This window comes from Oryx dammah, unplaced genomic scaffold, assembly GCF_014754425.2.
Source record: "Oryx dammah isolate SB20612 unplaced genomic scaffold, SCBI_Odam_1.1 HiC_scaffold_25, whole genome shotgun sequence".
NCBI lineage: Eukaryota > Metazoa > Chordata > Mammalia > Artiodactyla > Bovidae > Oryx > Oryx dammah.
This window is the reverse complement of record NW_024070209.1, coordinates 89,095,702-89,113,386: the sequence shown is the minus strand read 5'-3', so window position 1 is coordinate 89,113,386 and position 17,685 is coordinate 89,095,702. Positions and strand designations below refer to the sequence as shown.

The window sequence follows — 17,685 nt, the reverse complement described above, 5'->3', positions numbered from 1 at the left end:
ATTGACATACGGGTCTTTCTCTATTCCTTTATTTTTAACCTGAGTCTTTTTATTTAAAATTGGTTTCTTTAAACAACATATCATTGAATCTTACTTTTTTATTCACCCTGGAAATCTCTGACTTTTAACTGGTGCAGTTAGACTTTTCACATTTAAAGTGACTATTGATATAGTTGGATTAGTATCCACCATATTTGAAATTGTTTTCTATTCATGACATCTGTTCTTTGATTTTTTTTTCTCCCCCATTTTTCTGACTTCTCTGGTTTTGAGTATTTTGTATCATTCTATTTTATCTCCTCTATTAGCATATCAGTTAAACTTCTTTTTAATGTGGTTGCCATAGAGTTTGGGCTATATATATATATATATATATATATATATGGAGAAGGCAATGGCACCCTACTTCAGTACTCTTGCTTGGAAAATCCCATGGATGGAGGAACCTGATAGGCTGCAGTCCATGGGGTTGCTAAGAGTCGGACACGACTGAGTGACTTCACTTCCACTCTTCACTTTCATGCACTGGAGAAAGTGAAGTTGCTCAGTCATGTCTGACTCTTCGCGACCCTGTGGACTGTAGCCTACCAGTCTCCTCCATCCATGGAATTTTCCTAGGCAAGAGTACTGGAGTGGGTTGCCATTTCCTTCTCCAGGGGATCTTTCCCACCCAGGGATTGAACCTGGGTCTCTCGCATTGTAGGCAGACACTTTACCATCTGAGCCACCAAGGAAGCTGGCAACCCACTCCAGTGTTCTTGCCCCAGGGACAGGGGAGCCTGATGGGCTGTCGTCTCTGGGGTTGCACAGAGTCGGACATGACTGAAGCGACTTAACAACAGCAGCAGCATATATATATATATATAAATACTAAACTAACTCCACTTTCAGATAAAACTGTTCCACTTGATGTGTACGTAGTAAAGATTCTTAGAGTATTTCTGATTCTTCTCTACCTGCCTTTATGATTTTTATTGACATTGTTTCATTTATCCATATTCTGAAGTTGCTATTTCTGCTTTAAATAATTTCTTTTAGATCAGTTAAGAAAAGGGAAAATGGATATTTTCATTCATTCCTTCTCTGACTCTTTTCCTGTGTTTATGTTGATCTGAGTTTCTGACGTATCATTTTCTTTCTCTCTGAAGAACTTTATACTTTTTGTGAGGCAGAACACCTGGTGGTAGATTCCTTCAATTTTGGCTTGTCTAAAGAAATATTGGGTTGGCCAAAAGGGTCATTCAGGACCTGAACAACCCTTTTGGCCAACCCAATATTTATTTTTCCTTCACTTTTGAGGGATATTTTTCTTGGAAGTAGAATTTTAGTGTGGTGATGTTTTTCTTTCAACATTTTAAATATTTCACTCCACTTTTTGCATGTGGAGAGACTTCTCTTTTTCAGAAGTCAGATCTGATTTCTTATTCCTTCTCCTCTACAGGTAAAGTGTTTTTTTCTCCTTCATTTCTGCTTTCTTTCATGATTTTAATTCAGTCTTTGATTTCTGCAATTGAATATGATGTGCTAAGGAGTGCATATTTTGCTATTTATCCTGTTTGATGTTCCTTGAGCTTACTGAACCTGTGGTTTGGTGTCTGTAATTGATTATGGAAAATTCTCAGCCATTCTTGCTGCAAATATTTTCCTCCTCTGTTTTCTCTTTTTTCTTTTTCTGACATTCTAATTATGCATATGCCATACTTTCTGAAATTTTCCTACCATTCTTGGATGTTCTTTTTTGTTTTAGTTATTATTATTATTTTTTTCTGTTTGCATTTTAGTTTGGCAACTTTCTATTGACCTCTCTTCAAACTTACTGACTTTTGTCTTGGCTTCTTTACAATGTTTTTGTTTTCTAGCATTTCCTTTGGTTCTTTAAAAAAAAAATGCATCTTTTTGCTTATATAACTGTGGATGGAAAATATCGCCTGCCAGTAAATGAAGGATGTTATGGCCATCAAGCCAGCATCTACAGAAGCTGACCCCAACTGCACACCCTGAGGGAATTTAGGATGGAGAAAGTAGGACCCTGGCCCCAGATAGCCAGGTGCTCATCAAAAGAGTGATTTCCACAAGCCCAGGCTCTTGCATTTCATCTTCCCATACACAGAAAAGAGCTAAATTAATTAACATGTGATGTTTGTTTGTTTGTTTTAATTAACTGTAATCTGGCTTAAAACTCAACATTCAGAAAACTAAGATCATGGCATCTGGTCCCATCACTTCATGGCAAATAGATGGGGAAACAGTGGAAACAGTGGCAGACTTTATTTTGGGGGGGCTCCAAAAATCACTGCAGATGGTGATTGCAGCCATGAAATTAAAAGACACTTTCCCCTTGGAAGGAAAGTTATGACCAGCCTAGAAGGCATATTAAAAAGCAGAGACATTACTTTGTTCACAAAGGTCCTTCTAGTCAAGGCTATGGTTTTTCCAGTAGTCATGTATGGATGTGAGAGTTGAACTATAAAGAAAGCTGAGAGCCAAAGAATTGATGCTTTTGAACTGTGGTGTTGGAGAAGACTCTTGAGAGTCCCTGGGACTGCAAGGAGATCCAACCAGTCCATCCTAAAGGAAATCAGTCCTGAATGTTCATTGGAAGGACTGATGTTGAAGCTGAAGCTCCAATACTTTGGCCACCTGATGTGAAGAGCTGACTCATTTGAAAAGACCCTGATGTTGGGAAAGATTGAAGGCAGGAGGAAAAGGGGATGGCAGAGGAGGAGATGGTTAGATAGCATCACCAAGTCAATGGACATGAGTTTGGGTGAACTCTGGGAGCTGGTGATGGACAGGGAGGCCTGGTGTGCTGCGGTTCATGGCGTCACAGAGTCGGACACGACTAAGCGACTGAACTGAACTGAATCTGTTACTGAGCTGAACTGACCTGTTTTTTATTTTTTATTTTTTTTTTTGCTAAACTTCTATATATTCTGGCTCCTCCCTTACCTCTTCGGAGCAGTCCCTCACAGCTATCTGAGAAGCTGTCTTCTGGGCTTAAGTCCTCAGAAAATCTGCCAAATCAAATGTAATTCTCAACTTCTGGGCTGTGCATTTTTGTCTCTTGACATATCCCGTTGGCTCTTATATTTTGTCTGCGTTCCCACAAAGAGCCCTTAATGTATTAACCATAGCTATTTTAATCCCGTGTGATAATTCCAGTATCTGTGTCATGTCTGAGTTTGGGCTTGCTCTGTCTCTTCAGAGTGCAATTTCTCTCGCCGGCGGTATGCTTTGTGGGTTTTTTGTTGATAGCGGAGAATGATGTGTTTGTTAGTAGGAACTGAGGTAAAAGGCCTGTAGGGTGAGGTTTTGTGTTAACGTCATAGGAGCTGAGCTGTGTTTAATGTGTGGTAGCTGTAGGTGCCAGAGGCCTCAGAGTCTCTCGTGACCTTTTTTGTCTTCCCTGATGCCTTTGGGGTTACCTGAGAACTCTTCGTTAGAGAGTGTCTGTTTCCCGTGGCTCTCTGAGCTGTGATTCACTGTCACCAGACACACACACACACACGCACACACACACACACACACACACACACGGGCACCTTATTAGTGGGGCTGTTAGCTGAGGGGCAGGGGAACATTGTGTATGCTGAACATTAAACCTCAGTCTTTTAAAAAACTGTTCTCCAATTTATTTGGCTGCATCAGGACTTAGTTGAGGCCTGTGGGATCTTCGCTGGTCGCTGCACTGTGGGGTGCAGACTCTAGTTGTAATGTGAGCCCAATAGTTGAGGTTGGCGGGCTTGGCTGGGGTTTCCCAGGTGGCTCGGTGGTAAAGAATCTACCCGCCAGCTCAGGAGACACAGGAGACACGGGTTTGATCCCTGGGTCAGGAGGATCCCCTGGAGGAGGAAATGGCAACCCACTCGAGTATTCTTGCCTGGAAAATTCCATGGACTGTGGAGCCTGGTGGGCTGCAGTCCATGGGGGTTGCAAAGAGTCAGACATGACTGAGCGTACACACACTGTTCTCACTAGGTGGGCCTAGTTGGTCCCTAGCATGTGTGATTTTAGTTCCCCAACCAGGGTTCGAACCCGTGTCTCCTGCATTGCAAGGTGGATTCTTAACTAGCCCACCAGAGAGCACCAGGTAAAGTCCCATACCTGACTTCACAGGCAGGGTACCTGGGCTGAGTTCTTCACAAGAGTCCCTTGGGTATCCTGCTCCTCCTTGGGTGAGCTGGACTGGAGTGGGATCATTACGGCTCCTTAGGTTCACTGAGGCCTGAAGACTGGGCCTTTGTTATGTAGAAAGTCCTGGGCGTATCTCAGTTGGTTTTTCCTCCCCTCTCCTAGCAGAGCCTGGAATGAATTTTCTTGGCTCCTCGCTGTGACAGCCTGGTAGGCTTCCTGGAGGTCAGACCCACCAAAATGTGGGGCCCCCTAAGATGGTGGTCCCTGGGAGTTTCCTTTCTCACTCAGGCTAGTGCATCCTCAATCCAGCAGTTTATGAAAATGAACACGTGGACGATCCTGTCTGTCCTGACCCTGGTGGAGTCTCCTTCCCGTGAGCAGATCTTGGCTCTGACTTGCTGACCTCTCCAGATTTCAGGGGGGGAATTTGCCCCCTTTGCCCTGTACTCTCAGTTTTCTGATGAGTCCACAAAATAGCAGATTGTGTGTTTGTTCAGACCTTTATGCAAGAATGGGAGTGACAGCTCGTTCTGTGTCAGCGATGAGACCTCAGATCTCCACCCTCACAGTTTTCTGCCCACGGGTGCTGTTCTGCCTCACTCTCGTTCATTCAATAACACACCTCCTGGGAGTGTCAGCCGTGGTAGTGTAGAGGACACCAGTGGAGACCAGGGCACTCAGAACTGTGGCATGAGCCTGGGGAATTCTGTGGGTCTGGGCCTTGACTTTATAACCTGTGTGCTTAGTCACTCAGTCGTGTCTGACTCTTTGCGACCCCCTGGACTGTAGCCTGCCAGGCTCCTCTGTCCCGGGAATTCTCCAGGCAAAAATACTGGAGTGGGTTGCCATGCCTGCCTCCAGGGGATCTTCCCCACCCAGGGATCAAACCCAGGTCTCCCGCATTGCACGCAGATTCTTTACTGTCTGAACCACCAGGGAAGCCCATAAGTAAAGGAAATTTCTGTTCCCTTCCAGCTGTAAATCTAACCATCTCTTTCTTCTGAATTATTCATGGTATTTTGCAGGATATTTTGCATAGGGTGGGTGTTCAAACTTTTCTTCATTAGCCTCATAACTTTTTGCCCTTTGAAGCAGGATATAATTATCTGGGTAATCTTTTCTTGTCTAATTTCATCATTCTGTCATTTATGGGACATGCTATCATGGATTTACAGACATTAGGCATTTATATATTTTTGAAAAATATAATGAATGACTTGAATAGAATTTTTCCAGGAAATATTTTATTTAAATTTTGGCTTTTAAATTGAAGTGCACAAGAACCCAGACACAAGAGGTCACATATTGTATATTCCATTTGTGTAAAGTGTCTGGAGTAGTAAAACCGTAGGGACAGCTAATTTCTGGTTACCAGGGACTGGGTGGAGTGAGAGAAGAGATTAACTGCTTTAACAGGTTCTGTTTTGGGGTGATGAGGATGTCATGCAACTTGACTGAGGTTCTGCTTGTACAGCATTGCGTGCGTACGTGTTTAGTCCTGTCTGACTCTTAGAAACCTCATGGACTGTAGCCCAGGCTCCTCTGTCTGTGGAATTCTCCAGGGTGGAATACTGGAGTGGGTAGCCATGCCCTCCTCCAGGGGATCTTCCTGACCCAGGGGCTGAACCCAAGTCTCTTGCATTGCAGGCAGATTCTTTACCATCTGAGCCACCCCACTGTGATGCATGGAACACACTGAATTGTTAACTTTAAAATGGTTGAATTTATGTTATGTGAATTTTATCTTAGTAAAAGTTACATATAGTACATTAGCCATTTGGTCAGTGCAAAACCTTTTAGCATGCAAAGCGATTCTTCCTTCTGCCCCAGGCCCTTAGTGTTCTGAGCCAGCACTTCGACAGCCGGATTGGGCCGCCCCACCCCCCCGATCTTCCTCTTTACATGGTAGATGCTGCATGCAGCTTTTCTTCCACTTGAATCAGAGCTTTTCCCTACCGGCCCGTGAAAAATCTACCTTTCTCCTTTTCAGAGCTACATAGTCAAAGGAATTATTTTCTAAGTTCTTAAAGGTACACGTCTCATGTCACAATCTAAATAAACTGTTCTTTGCTGTTGTAATGCCTCTACTATAACAAGCCGCTTAATTTGTGCCTAATTCGGTATCAAATTGGGGAAAGCAATCTGTTCTTTGTGCGCAGGTTTAAGCCTAAGGATTAGCTTCATTTTTATGAGTCATTTCTTAGAATCAGGAAAAATGATGGTATCAGCCCAGTGCCTTTTATCACAACAAGAGAATTGAAAAGAAAGCTCATTTAATTAATTGATAGTTAATGAGCCCATGAATCTGTTCTATAGCTATAATTTGACAAATATCTCCATTGCTGAAGAATGAGTTTTATTTTCCCAAGAAGATCAATGTGAAGTAAGAAGTAAGTGCAGGACAGCTCTAGAGGGCTGACTGTGGGGCCCTCTGTCTCTCAGTGTGCAAGACTATTAGTATACAATGTCCAGAGACAGAGCTCGCTTTATAGACGCGGGACAAGACCTCTATTCATATCACAGTCAAACACATCACACATAGGAAAGCCTCCGCTTGCTGGGACTGCAGAAGCTGAGCTTCGTGTAGCCTCACGGATTTTTGAATTAGGAACTTGCAAGCCCAGCAGCAGCCCAAAGACAATTGTTGATTTGGAAATTGATAGACTGGGAAAAGGTAGAGGGATTGTTTTTGAATCTCTTGTGTGTACTTGGGTGTGTGGAACTGTAGGTAAGTGAGAGGCTTTCTCTCTGTGAGCTGGGTTCTGCACTGATGTCTAGTTGAGTCTTAAAGCCCATTCATTAGGGAGACAGAGAGACAGGAAGAAGGAAGACCTCCCACTAACTAATCCCTGTGCCCAATTCGGGTAGCCTGTTGCTCTCTAAGGATTTGCTTCAGGGAGCCTGGAATGCAAAGCAATGGGCCTTTTTGTGGGATTTTAATTCAGAGTTTGCAAAATAAGATCCTTGGAGAGGCCAAAGAATGTATAGCATTCATGTGTAGTATCTCATGGTTAATAGACTACATAAAAAATAAAAACTCTGTGGTTCTAAAAACTTGAGTTACAAATGCAGAAAGCAAAAAAAAAAAAAAATTAAGAATAAAATGAAGGGTAAAATTCCCTATAGTATAAAAGTGATTATTAACAGGTTTTTTTTCTATGTTTTTCTAGAAAAATTTTGTGTGTGTGTAACTTAAACTATGTCTGTGAATGGGATTATTATATATGTTGTTTTGTATTATCCGTTTCTCCTTGTTCTTATTGTTGTTAGCCACGCGTTCTGGGAAACAAACTCACTCAGAAGGACAGTGCAGATCGTGGAGTGCAGTTTATCACACCAGCAGGCCCAAGGCAGAGTCTCCTCTTAGCCAAGGACCCTGACCAGTTTTTGTGAAAACCTTATATACCCTAAGTATACATGCCCAAACCCACCTCCCCAAATTCCCTGAAACTAGTCTGAACAAAGGAAAAGCAAGATACAATCTAAGTTAACCTGTGATTCATATGCCTTAAGCCTAGGTAGGTAACAGTAGACAGTTATCAATAGGCCTGTGGTCATACCCCAATAAGCATAATCAAATGTATGATTCTATTCGGTTACACAGATAATTAGGGTATTCTTTTAGGGGGCAGAGAGTCTAGGTGTGAGCCCTGGGGCTCTTCCTTCCAGGGGCCTGGTTTTCCAGTGGGTTTTTCGTTTCCATAGATACTGGGCATATAGCTCAAAGTCCACAGTCCGGCCCAAGATGGAGTCCTGCTTTCAAGACGGAGCCTGTTCTGTCCGTTTCCCCCTTCATTATGTCTCTGACATCTCTTCCTACCAGGATCTTCAGGTCCAGCTCCTTCTTCTCTTGTGTGAAGGACATCATCTTATTCAGCTTGTTCCTGTTGATGGACATTTAAGTCATTTTGCAGTCTTTGTTTCGCAGGGAATGCTGCGAGGCCTTCTGTCGCCTGCGCATTCCCAGAGCGGTGCCTGATCATTCTGACGCTGGCGTCCAGCACCTCTTTGATCACTGTCGTCCTTCGTTGCGGCTAGTCCTAGTCCTTCTGCTCCTGGGCTTCGGAAATGCCCCATCCTCCCGGGATCCTCAGCCCCGCTTCCTTTCCAGTGTTCCCTGCCCCCCTTATGTTGTCAGTCCTCTTCTTTCTAAAGCATGGCCCTTTCTCCCGCTTTCACAGTCACCTGGTAAAACCCAGCTTCAGCTAAGTCCGGTTTCCTGCTGCTGTGCGCTTGCACTTGAGGTGTGGTGTGGGGCTGGGCAGGTGCTCCGTCTGGCCCCTACTGCTCTGGTTCTGACCACAGTGCTCCTTTAGCAGGGCACCCAGTTCTGCAGTATGTGTCTGAGTATATATTTGTGTGTGTGTGTGTGTGTGTGTGTGTGTGTGTATGTATGTATCTACACACATACATAGATACATATATATTGCTGTTTAGTCGCTAGGTACTGTCTGACTCTTTGTGACCCCATGGACTGTAGCTTGCTAGGCTCCTCTCTCTATGGGATTTCCCAGGCAAGAATACTGGACTGGGTTGCTATTTCCTTCTCCAGGGCATCTTCCTGACTGAGGGATCAGCCCCACCCACATGTCCTACACTGGCAGGTGGATCCTTTGCCACTGAGCCACCTGGAAAGCCCATATATAAATATTGTACACATATATGTGTGATGTGTTTGTGTGTGTCTGTGTGTGTTACAAAGTTCTGAAGGTTTTGAGTGGATATCCCTACCACCAGTTTTTTTCTTATATTTTAGTGATTCCAGCTGTCTTTTGTTTGGTGAGTTAATTTAACGGGGAATAATCTTACAATAATTCACTGAGTGAGGGAAAGTCGCTCAGTCGTGTCTGACTCTTTGCAACCCCGTGGTCTGTCCATGGAATTCTCTAGGCAAGAGTACGTTCCCTTCTCCAGGAGATCTTCCTGACGCAGCGGTTGAACTGGGATCTCTTGCATTGCAGGCAGATTCTTTACAGTCTGAGTCACCAGGTAAGTCTATATAACTCAGTACTAGGACTCATTTATATATTGATGTACACACAGCTGGGACTTCCCACGTGGTTCAGTGGGTAAAGAATCTGCCTGTGATGCGGGAGATGTGGGTTCAATTCCCTGAGTCAGGAAGATCCCCTGGAGGAGGGCATGGCAACCCACTCTAGTATTCTTGCCTGGAGAATCCCATGGACAGAGAAGCCTGGAGGGCTACAGTCCCTGGGGTCGCAAAGAGTCAGACACAACTGAGTGACTGAGCTCACATGCATGCATGTGTGATACAGTTGGTGAAATAATTTTTTCAATGCATATCTCTGTGCCAGGTTGACTTCCTCAGGTTGAGACCTTCATTGTTTGATGTAGCATCTTTGTTCCTATAAAGGAGTGAATTGATTACATTTATATTGGAATGGCATTGAGATTCCAGAGGAGCGCAGACTGAGGAAACAAGAAGCCTCATCTTAGGCTGTAATTTGTCGTCTTTGCTTCCAGTGACAAACAGTAGTGCGTTTTATGTTTAATGAGTCCAGAGAGTCATATGGGGGCATCAGGGTTCCTACTGGGTCTGATCTCCTTGAGATCAGGATCTTATCAGCATTTTTTTTGGATCATTCCTACCCAGCATCTCAGTGCAAGGAAGGACTGCTGCAAAACAAGGTTAATAGCTGATGAATATTTACTAGACATGTTTTTACTAACAACTTAGTGCATATATTCCTAGTTCTTCCCTGGCTCAGATAGTAAAGTCGTCTGCCTACAATGTGGGAGACCTGGGTTCGATCCCTGGGTTGGGAAGATACCCCTGGAGAAGGAAATGGCAACCCACTCCAGTACTCTTACCTGGAAAATCCCATGGATGGATGGAGGAGCCTGGTAGGCTACAGTCCATGGGGTCGCAAAGAGTTGGACATGACTGAGCGACTTCACTTTCATTTTTCTTTCTGTACATACAGCATAGCACACGAAAACTCACAGGGCTTGTGGGAACCCATCACAACCTGTGCAACTTTGTAAGCTGAGCTCTGCGGAGGCCCGTGGTTCATACCTGGGCGAGTGAGCTGAGGCTGGAGGTGGCTGCCACTTCCGTGACCCATGTAGAAGAGGAGCTACCACAGGAAATGGGAAACCCCGTGGCGCTCACGCCTGTTTGTGGGGGCCAGATGATGCCAGCACAAAGCCGCCCCCTGAGCGGGGCTCTGGAAAGTTGGCAGGTGTCCCTCCAACCTGCTGACAGCCTGAAAACACCCGGGCCCCCAGCACAGCCTCTGGGCAGACAGCCCTGCGTGCAGCCTCTCTTCATAAACCTCCTCCTTGGTTGCCTGTTGTCTCTGTACCAGCTCAGCCCGAGCCATTCTTTCTTGCTGAAGATTATAATTTTATTTACTGGCTCTTTGTACATGGGGGAAATGGCCAAAACTGGTAGTAGAGCAGACTGTTTTGTAGTACCTTTTGTTTGAAGGGTTCAGATTCATGGGGTCGCAAAGAGTCGGACACGACTGAGCGATTGAACTGAACTGAACTGAAAGGCAGAGAAAGGAGGTGCAAAATACAGGACATGTTTTCTGGAGTTGGTACCTTGATGATTTGGGGTGTAGGAGGAGCTTCCTGCAGGGGAAGGGGCTTGCTCTGTGCAGGGACCAGGCCAGGGGCAAGGGTCACTCAGAACTCTCAGCCTCCATGTCGAAGGCTGTAGACTTCGGGAGCTGGTCTGGAGCATTGCGGGAGAACTCACTTGCTCCAGCCTCACGTGGGCCAAACTTGTTATCTTAGGAAAAGTGCAGGGAGGGAGGGCTGGCTCCCAAGGAGATGTGGGTCTGTCCATTGGGTTGTATCTCAGGTCTGCTGGGGGTTTAGTCACTAAGTCGTGTCTGACTCTTGTGACCCCTTGGATGTAGCCCACTACTACTCTTTTTAAACAGAAGTTTCCTGGAGATGTAATTCATGTAGTATAAAATTCACCATTTTGAAGTGTACAATTCTGGGATTTTCAGGATACTCCCAGAGTTGTAGAAGTGTCACGCCCATTCCAGTGCTAGAAGTTTCAGTTCCCTCTCAAACCCCAGTCCAGCAGCCGTCCCTGCTTACTCTTGCGTGCCCCAGGCCGCTGGAGACCATCAGTCTACTTTCTGTCTCTCTGGATTTGCCCGTTCTGGACATTTCATATATACATTTTCTTGCATTTTGTAGCCTTTTTGCTTGACTTTCTTTTCTTTTTACTTAGCCTGATGCATTCATGTGTGTTTAGTTGCTAAGTCGTGTCCAACTCTTTGCAACCCTGTGGACTGTAGTCTGCCAGGCTCCTCCATCTGTGGGATTTCCTGGGCAAGAACACTGGAGTGGGTTACCATTTCCTTCTCTAGGAGACCTTCCTGACCCAGAGATCGAACCCAGCTCTCCCTCATTGTAGGCAGATTCTTTACCGCTGAGCCACCTGGGATGTGCACATAGTTCCTCCTTATTGTAGCACAGCTCCATGTGTGGGCAAACGACATTCCCTCGTGGCTGGTTTCCACTTAGTGACTTTTGAGTGATGCTGCTGTGAACATTCACATACAGGTGTTTGTGTGGACGTTTGTTTTCCATCCTCTTGGGTGCATACCTAGGTGTGAAATTGCTGGGTTATATGTGACACTGTGTTTGACACTTTGAGGAACTGCCAATTTCTCAAAGTAGCTGTAACACTACTTTCCCAGTAGCAACGTGTAATGTAAGGGTTCAGAATTCTCCACGTTTGCGCCTACACTTGTTGTCTTCTGTCTTTGATTCTAGTCATCCTAGTGGATATGACGTGATATCTCATTTGATTTGCCTTTCCTAAGCTGAATAATTATGTTGAGCATTTTTTAAATGTGCTTGTTGGCCATTTGGATAACTTTTTTTTGGAGAAATGTCTATTTACATCTTTTGCCCATTATTTATTTGGGTTATTTCTCTTTTTATTGTTGATTTGAATGTGTTCATTATATAATTTGGATACAACATCTCTATCAGATATGTATAACGTCTATATCAGATAGATGGATTTGTGTATATTTTCTCCCCTTCTGTGGGTTGATTTTACTTTATTGATGGTTGTCAGTAGTGCACAAAATTTTAAAATTTTGATTGAGTTCCAACTTACCTCTTTTTCTTTTGTTGTGTGTACTTTTGGAGATATATCTAAGAAACTAGTGTGTAAAGATTACAAAGATTTACTGCTATGATTTCTTCCAGGAGTTTTGTAATTTTCTGTTCTTACATTTAGGTCTATAATCCATTTTGAGTTAATTTTTGTGGAAGGTATAACGTCTGTGTAGAAACTCATTTTTTGAATGTCAGTACTATTTTTTGAGAAGCTATCATTTACTCTCTGGATTGTCATGGCACTCTTGTCAAAAATCAGTTAAACATCAATATGTGGGTTTATTCTTAATGTCAATTCTAAGCCATTTTCCTTTTCTGTGTGTCCTTATACAACTATTGCACTATCTTGATTATGGTAGCTTTTTTTTTTTTTTTTGACATCAGTAAATGTGAATTCTCCAACTTTGCTTTTCCTTTTTATGATTGTTTTGTCTCTATGTGTCTTGGATTTCTGTAAGAATTTTAGGAACAACTTGTCAATTTTTGTAAAAAAGAAAGCTGAGATGTTAACAGAGATTGCATTGAACCCGAAGATCAATTTGGGAAGTATTGCTGTCTTAATGATATTGTCTTTAATCCTTGAGCACAGGATGTCTATTTACTTAGTTTTTAATTTCCTGTAATGATGTTTTGGTAATTTTCAACATATAAATATCGTATAGCTTGTGGAATTTATAAGTGTTTTACTCTTTGATGCTCTTCTGAAATGGGTCTCCTTCGACAGCATATATTCTATATCCATTGCACCCATTTCTGCCATTTGATTGGAGTGTTTAGACTGTTTAGTGTAATTAATGAGGAGATAGAATTTATGCCTGCCGTTTTGCTGTTTTTCCCTACGGATCTGTGTCATTTGTGTTCCTTTATTCCTCTGTTTTGCCTTCTTTAGTGTTAGTTTCTAATCTGCCTTTTAAATTCTGTAGTCCATTCTTTATTCATTTTTCAGTTATCTCCTTAGTAGTCACACTGGGGACTGCAGTTCATGCAATCTTGCTGTATGTTGCTATTCTATGGACCTAAACCTCTCCCCGTAGGAGTCCAGTTGGGGCAAACCTGTATGGGTGTGATTGGGAAAGGAGGGGGCGGAAAGGAAGACCAGGGACACTTTTTCATCTGAAAATTGTTTGTGTTGGTAAATGTATCTGCTAACCTCCTGGTGGAGTTTGGTTACTTACCCCATAAGCCTCAGCCCCTCTTCCAGTGAACTGTAATACTTTCACAGATTAATCTGCCTAGACTTTAGTGGTTATTTCACAGGCTTTCCCTCTTGGGTTGGAGATTGGAAAGGCTGATGCCAGGAGGGTGCTGAGTGGGCATGCTGATGTTTGCCACCCCCGCCCAGACTTGCTCACTAAGCTCCTGCACCCTTCTCCTGTCCCCAGGTGGTCGGCATTCGGCGGAGTCTGGTGTTCTCCCCATCCCCCAGGTCTTCAGGGCCAGAGACCTCCTCCCCCTTCTCCAGGAGGGCATCCTGCCATGAGAGGGCGAGCCAGCTGAGCCTCTGGGGACCCTGGAGTTTGGCCGGAAGACCATTCCTCTCCTCCCATCAGGACGTTTCAGAGGTAACTTTGAATTTGGAAAAGGAAAGCTTGAAAACCTTCATTTATGTCTTTTAGATGGAATCTCAGGCAGTTGTTGGGAAAGACCCTGAATGAGTTTTTCTAAACTTCTTAAACCACACCATGTAAGCTGTTGCCTAGTTTGCTTCCCCTTAATGAATTTTGAGGCTGGTCCTTAGCATATTATGCTAAGTGATTATAGTCATTAATATTTTATGAAGATTTCCACCCAGGTCCTCGTTTACTGCTTTTAACAACCTCATGAGGTTGATATTGCCAGTCTGGTTTTGTAGACTGGGGAACAGGTTTAGAAGATCAAAGTGGTGTCTCCTGGGTTTCCATGATTCATGGATTCACCTAGAAGAGATGGATTGAGCCACTTGCATTGTGCCCGGTGCTGCTCCAACCCTTCTGCTTTCATGGAAATTCTAGGATGGCAGGATGTGAGTGGAAGGTGAGGGTGGGGACAGGCACCGAGAGACAGACCGTGTCTGCTCCACCATGTGAGGGAGTGAATTTTATGTCTCATTCTCAGGCGTAAGTGTCGTGGAGAAAATAAAAAGCTACCAGCTCCAGAGGGGTGGAGTTTTAAATGGAGTGCTCTAGGAGGCCTTGTTAAAAAGCTGACATTTGAACAGGGATTTAAGGAACCATGGGACTTTGCCAACAAGGGTCCATCTAGTCAAGGCTATGGTTTTTCCAGTGGTCGTGTATGGATGTGAGAGTTGGACTATAAAGAAAGCTGAGCGGCGAAGAATTGATCCTTTTGAACTGTGGTGTTGGAGAAGACTCTTGAGAGTCCCTTGGACTGCAAGGAGACCCAACCAGTCCATCCTAAAGGAGATCAGTCCTGAATGTTCATTGAAAGGACTGATGTTGAAGCTGAAACTCCAATACTTAGGCCATCTGATGCAAAGGACTGATTCATTTGAAAAGAGCTTGATGCTGGGAAAGATTGAAGGTGAGAGGAGAAGGGGATGACAGAGGATGAGATGGTTGGATGGCATCACTGGCTCATTGGGCATGAGTTTGAGTAAAATCCAAGAGTTGGTGATGGGCAGGGAGGCTTGGCATGGTATAGTCCATGGGGTTGCAAAGACTCGGACGTGACTGAGTGACTGAACTGAACTGGGAATTAGCCAGTTAGCGCCTGGGACAAGAGAATTGGAGTTAGAAGAAGACATGTGTGTGAAGGCCCAGAGTCCAGGAACACCGAGGCAGGGGCGCTGGCAGGGAACCAGCCAAGAGCTGTGAGTCAGGTGGTACGGGGTGGTCAGGAGACAGTGGAGAACTGACCATGTTTTAGCATCGTGGACCATTGGAGGAATTCTAGGTTTGAAAATCAGTGCAGGGGTTTAAGCAGAGAAGGGACAGGATCTGTTTTAATCTGGCACTGATGTTAAAGGATAAGGGAAGACCAGGAGACCACTTAGAGGTCATTAGAGAAATCCATTGTAGTAATTTCAGCAAGAGATAATTCAGTGGCCTTCTCCATTGGTAGTCGTGAAAAGCAGGAAGTGGTCACATTCTGGATATATTTTGAAGAAAGAGCCCTTAAGGTGTCCTGGCAGAATGGATGTAAGGCTTGAGAAGAAGGGAAAGTCCATCATGATAGCAAAAATTTTAGCTTGCATAACTGGAGAGTTGTCACAAACTGAGATGGGGAATTCCGCCAGGGTGGTGGCAAAGGTGTGGTGCCACAAGGGGTTCGGTTTTGAACAGATTGTGTTTGAGATTATAAGACCCCCAAATGGAGAGGCTGTGACAGGTATATCCCGAGCTGGTAGTTGAAGATGGTGGTCTGAGCTGGAGATAAAATGGAGGTCTTTGGTCTGTGGTTATTAAAGGAATAAGGTCAGATGAGATCTTGGGGATAGAAGAGTTTTCAAGATTGGGTCCTGGGACTTTGCAGCTTTCGGAGCACCAAGAAGCAACCCCCAGGCAGATGGGGGAAATCCAGGGGTGAGTCTTCCTGAAAGCCATATGCAATCATTTCAGAAGGAGGGAATGATGAGCTGTGCCCAGGGTGTGGACGGGCCAAGTGAGGTGGAGACGGGGAACTGACTCTTGAAACCAGTACCTTGTGGGCCATTGGTGGCTTCAGTAAAAAGAGCAAAATGTCATGTGGGTCTGGTGGCTATGGCAACCAAGGCCAAGGAGAGTGGGTTTGGAGGGAAAGCTGGAAGGAAGAATCTGAGACAGAGATTGTTGGCAACAGTTTGGAGGAGGTTTGCTGCCAAGGGGAGCAGAATATGGTGTGGTATCTGGTGGGGCAAGTCAGGCTGAGAGAATTTGTTTTTAGTTAAGATGCATTAGCTGTATTTATACATCCGTGGGGATGGTCTAGTAGAGAGGAAAAAATGTTAATATAGGACAGAGGGTTGCTGGGACTGTGTCTTGAGTAGGTGAAGGAGGTGTGTTTGTGTGCAGGTGGGGTTGTTTAGAGAAGAACACAGATAGCTACTGGTGGGGATGGACTACATGGCAGACACGTGTGGCGCTCAGAAGAGACATTTTCTTGCGATTGCTTCTACTTTCTCTGTGAAATTGGAAGTGAAGTCTTCAGTCGAGACTTCCATGGTGCAAGAGGTCTTATTAGTTTGGGGGAAAAGAGAAAGAGTGAGGAGACCTCCAGGGAGAGGCAGATGCGGCATGATCCCCTGGTGTGAATCCACCTGGAGCTCATGGCCACAGATGGAAAGACCCCCATCCGTGTGATTGTGTGTTTATCTTACAGTTCAGCTGGGGACTTGAAAGCATGCACAGTAGCTTCCCTGGTAGCTGAGTTGGTAGAGAATCTACCTGCAATGCAGGAGACCCCAGTTTGATTCCTGGGTCGGGAAGATCCCCTGGAGAAGGGATAGGCTACCCGCTCCGTATTCTTGGGCTTCCCTGGTGGCTCAGACGGTAAAGAATCCTCCTGCAATGAGGAAGACCTGGGTTCGAGCCCTGGTTTGGGAAGATCCCCTGGAGGAGCTTATGGCAGCTGACTCCAGTGTTCTTGCCTGGAGAATCCCATGGACAGAGAAGCCTGGCAGGCTACAGTCCATGGGGTTGCAAAGAGTCAGACACGACTGAGCAACTAAGCACACAGTAGCTCAAGACTTGAAATATCAAGATCTGTGAGTCTGTTTCTCTTTTGTAAAAAGGTTCATTTGTATCATTTTAAAATTAGATCCCACATATAAGTGATATCATTTGTTATTTGTCTTTGTGTGACTCACTCCACTTAGTATGATAATTTTTAGGTTTATACGCACTACTATATATAAAACAGATAATGAACAAAGGCCTGCAGTATAGCAAAGGGAACTCTACTCAGTATTTTCTAATAAGCTATATGTGAAAGGACTCTGAAAAAGAATGGATATATATATATAACTGATTCATTTTACTGTGCACCTGAAACTTATACAATACTGTAAATTAACGATACTCCAATAAAAATTAAAAAAAAAAAAGTATTGTTTGGCTGAGCAGAGGGGCAGAATGAAAGGACTGCCTGAACAACAGTGTCTGCGGGAGAGAGATGACCCAGGTCACTGGGAGGTTACTGTGTAACCTCCTTGAGAGAGCACGTAGGTTGTGAGGAGGAGGTCAGGCTGGGTGATGGGTGGCCTGGAGGGGCAGGGGAAGGGCCAGTGCTGTCTGTACCAGGACACTGGAGGGCTTGGCTGGGAAGACAGGAGCAGTGGGCTGTCAGTGTGCCTGGACCTGGGAATATGGGGCACTTTCAGTTCCATTCAGTCGCTCAATCGTGTCTGATTCTGTGACCTCATGGACGGCAACACACCAGGCTTCCCTGTCCGTCACCAACTTCCTGAGTTGCTCAAACTCTTGTCCATCAAGTCAGTGATGCCATCCAACCATCTCATCC

General features: G+C 44.5%; 1 protein-coding gene across 1 annotated transcript in view; it reads left to right on the top strand.

Annotated features, from left to right (window-relative positions):
* Positions 1-17,685, top strand: part of RNF144A (ring finger protein 144A) — a 133,166-nt gene that overhangs the window by 20,612 nt on the left and 94,869 nt on the right. The window contains exon 2 of the mRNA XM_040224911.1: positions 13,632-13,811. The gene's annotated coding sequence lies outside the window, so the exon portion shown is untranslated. The remainder of the gene's footprint in view (positions 1-13,631; positions 13,812-17,685) is intronic.